This window comes from Larus michahellis, chromosome 2 (assembly GCF_964199755.1).
Source record: "Larus michahellis chromosome 2, bLarMic1.1, whole genome shotgun sequence".
Taxonomy (NCBI): domain Eukaryota; kingdom Metazoa; phylum Chordata; class Aves; order Charadriiformes; family Laridae; genus Larus; species Larus michahellis.
In genome coordinates, this window is record NC_133897.1 from 131,908,561 (window position 1) to 131,912,952 (window position 4,392).

Here is a 4,392-nt window from a genome sequence, read left to right on the forward strand (position 1 = left end):
GGGCCGGGTGGCACCTGGTGGCCGGGTTCTCCCCCCGCCAGCCCGGGCGGCAACGACCGCCCCTTCCCGGGCGGGCGGCTCATTAATCACGGAGCTGTCGGGGGCGGAGGGGGGGGGTCATCGCCCATCGCCTCCCTCCCTGCCGGCCCCGGTACCGGCAGCGCCCGGGGGTCGCCCCCAGGCCCTCGGCCGGGCCCCGCCGCACCGGGAGGGAAGCGGGGAGGGGGGGACTCGGCGCTCCGCGCTGCCCCTCGCCCCGTCCCCGCTGTTTTTCTTGGGATAAAGTAACGGTTTTGCTGGAGGAGAGAAACCGAATCGCTGGGCTGGGGGCTCAGGCGACGGTTTGTTAAAAGCGAGTTGTTTCTCCCCACTCCGTCGCCGCTTCTCCGGCTCCCGGAGGTTCCCGGGGCAGCACGGGGGGTCCCTTCCGAGGTCCCCCCGGGCGAGGCTCCGTCCCGCAGCCAAGGTGGGAGCGGGTCCCCCCCCCGCCCCGGGGACCGACCCACACGCGTGGGTCCAAACGCGGGGTTTAAACACGGAGGGGATGAGGGGTGATTTAAAAGTGAGCGGGGAGCGATTAAAAATTAGTAACACTAATGAGAAGGGACAGTCAAAATAAATAGCGGGGGTATAGAATTAGCCCAGAAAAAACATTTTGAACGAAGCCTGATTGCGCGATAACAGAGACACAATAAATCAAGCCCCGGGCGCAGTAGAAAAACAAAGTCTGAGCGATTTTGTTACCGGGTTTGCAGCCAAAAAAATTAAGGACTTAATCTTCGGCGATAATTTGAAGTCCCGGGAAGGGTCAATTCAGGGGCGGGAGGGACGAGGCTGGAGGGGACTGGCGGGGACCTGCGTCTGTCCCGCGAGGCTGCTGCGGCCTCCGGGGCGAGCGAGCATGGGAGCATGGCCGACGCTTCCCTGCACCTAAAACCGCTTCAAAATTCACTCTGCGGCTCCAGGAAGCTGTTCTTGAACGCATCCTTCAACTTGCACTGAAAACACCCTGGCTGACACCGTGGCGTGGTTTGGGAGAACAGATCCCGGACTCCCCAAGGAGGGGGCGACTTGCCTTCCCGCCACGGTTGCCCTGGAGCTCCTCTTTCGGTTGCCAGACCCACCCTGAGTAGGTCCTGCAGGCAAGTGTGGGGATGAGTTCTCCCAGGCCCCAAGGAGGCGTCTGTCCCGGATCTGCCTGCCCAAGAAATGTCTGTTCCAAAAGGACTTTTAATGAGGCTACAGGACCCTCAGCAGTGTCAATATGTATGGATCAGCGATGGCCAGAGGACTTCACAGTAGGTGTCCTGAAACTTCCCAGCCACCCTCAATTAGCGGATCATGAGTACTGTGCTCTTCTTCTCTACTCCAATGTAATTAACTACACAAAATTATGTATATTTTTTGACTTTCCCATTGTACGTACACGGCGTTCAGCCTCAGTGGAGGAAAGCCAGTGGAAGGAGTTGGAAGAGAAGTGGTGGAACCCCATTACCGTCTTTTGACAACTCTAAATCCAGCTTGTGGTTAGAGAGATTGCATAGTGACGTTTGTGAGCAGGGTTTGGAGAGACCACCCTGGCTGCCAACACTGTTCCCAGAGAAAAGGTGCTTCAGATATTTTAAAAAAAACACCCAACAAATACATATGAATTCAGACATAATTTCCCTTTACCCCATAAAGACTTTCTCCCACCAGAAGACGACTGCTCCGTTGTAACCACCAAGAGATCCAGTGATGATTTTCTTGTATCAACCCATTATTTAAAAGCTGTAACAAGCTGCTGCAGCTGTTTCTTCTTCTTTCCCAGCAAATGCCTGAGAATGGCTTTCCTGCCTTACCTTCCACAGTATATTTCAAATCTGAGAGACACCAACATCACAGAAGAGCCAGATTTCCAGCGTGATTTAGGTAAGGAAAAGTTCTACCAGAGACAGAGCTATGTTTTTCCAGATACATTTTGTTCCCTTCACGTCAAATTATTTTCTGGTTTTACAGCTACAATTCAGCACGAACATTCATGGTATTTCCTCCCAATTTGTTCATTTTCTCCCGTCCCATTTCTGTATAAGGACATAACAAGCAGGTTTGTCTGCCGGCACGGTGAGGGGTGGATATCGGTCCTGCCGATGGGCCAGAAGAAATGTCACTCGTCCGAGTAAACCAGTTACGGCACAAAGCCACAGGGCTGGATCTGGTCAGGTCCCACTCATCCCAGCTGTAGTTTGGGAGAAATCAAAGGCGAGACACTGCCACGGGAGAGTCAAAATAGGCTGAAATTCAAAACTTCTGCTTCGTGGGGAAAACTCAACATTTCCGAAGTGGGAGTGCATTCCAAACCCAAACCAAAATATTGAAAATTTCCAATTAAATACCTTTTTTCCTTATTTCAAATGCCATGTTGTTAGTGTACTGTAGGACCGCAGCATATTCTGCAGTTATGTTAAATGCATTATATTACAGTGTAGCAAAACACTTTCAACCGCATTTTCTGAATTACTAAAGGTAGAGCTGCTTCTTCTAGCTGCTTCTAGTAGTGGAATACTAGAACACATCTGTGCCTCTCCAGTACGCCGTAAGAAAGATTTTAACACTGAAAAACGAAACAGGACATTTTTAATTTCATCTCTCTTTCCAAATTTGCTGATCAAAGTAGTTTAGTTTAGCTTCCGAAAATGTTGTCTTAATCAAAACTGCATTTTAAATTACAAAGTCTTTTGATGAACATTTTCATTAACAACTCTAAAACAATAAAAAAGGTTTTTTTGCTCTGCTACTCCCCCTTCAAAATTGTCGTCTCTCTAGATTTTTCCCTGCGGTCATAAATCCAAATTTTTGAAAATAAATGTGGGGGTTTTTTTCCTAAAATCACAAAATTCTCAGAGGCAAGTTGCAAAAAGGAAGCTGAAGTGAGTTTAATATTCCGTTTTCGCAGCTACTGCCAAGAAGCAGACATCCACTTTTCTCAGTAATAATTACTTTAAAAATATTACCTGAATTACCTATCAGAAGGGCTCCATTCTAGTGTGTGTACGTGTGTGCGTACATAAGTGTTAGAGCATAATATTAAGACTTAGTCTTATGTTATTTAGAAAGGCCTACATCTTTTTAAAGACTTGGATACTGAGATCCCGCTGTAATTCCATTTCACACCCACAGAGATTTCAGGAAATAGAATTATAGAATCGCCGAGGTTGGAAGGGACCTTTCAGATCTAGTCCAACCATCAACCTAACTCTGACAAAAACCAGCACTAAACCGTATCTTTAAGCACCCATCTGTTAAATACCTCCAGGGATGGTTCCTCAGCCACTTCCCTGGGCAGCCAGTTCCAGTGTTTAATAACCCTTTCAGTGTAAAAATTCTTCCTAATACCCAGTCTAAACCTCCCCTGGCGCAACTTGAGGCCGTTTCCTCTTGTCCTATCGCCCGTTACTTCAAAACTATTCCATCCATTTGAAAGGTCAGCTTGGCCGCCCTCACCATGGGAGAAGAGGAAGGGAAGCCGGGGTGAAGGATGGGAACCCCAGGGGACCTGGCTCACGGTTTGCCCTCGCTGTAGCAGCCGGGTGAGTGTTGCAGCCAGCGCGAGCGAGCGGCGTGGGAGCCGAGCAGGGTAAGGGCTGGCTCTGCCAGAGCGGGAGAAGTGTGAATATTTATGCATCGAAGGACAGCGTGAATGATCGCACTCAAGGGGAAGCGCAGACTTAAAATGCAGGGGTTTACAGCGGGCCAAAGAAGGGCACCGAGCGTCCGTGTATGCAGCTGGGATGTAGCCACGCTATTGCGGATTATAAAAAGTGAGAGGGAGATGAGATCCAGAGAGAGCAAGACCCGCTTTGCCCTTTCACCAGTGGAAGACTTTGATGGGGGTTTGCTTGAGCGAGCCGCGAGATGCTTGGCTGCAGGAAGCTCTGCGTGAAACGCTGTACAGAGAATAATTCATTCAGGTCTTAAATATTTTATGTAATGCACAATAAACTAAAGTCTTAAAAGCTGGAAATAGAACCTAGGAAAAGTAAGTCACACTGTGGATGGGTTCCTGGCATAACACAGATTGAGAGAGACTAAAAATCCATTGCAGGTTTTGAAGTGCGTGTGTGCAAGGCAGAGGGAAGCGCGAGGGTGGAAAGGCTGCCTCGGGTAACGCCGCGCTACAGGGATCAGGAGGTGACTCTCTCATGCGCTGCACGGAGTCCGCAACCCAGCAGCTGCCACTTAAACATCGTCACCAAAAGTATTGGCGTTCTTCTCTGGGAACTGTCTAAACAAGAAGCAGCTTTTTTTTAATGTATGTATTTCTATGTTCCACCTGAATATCATCGATGACGAGCGCTAAAACAATAAGTATCAAGCCCAGTTAACACTAATTTTGGTAACGGACTAATAACT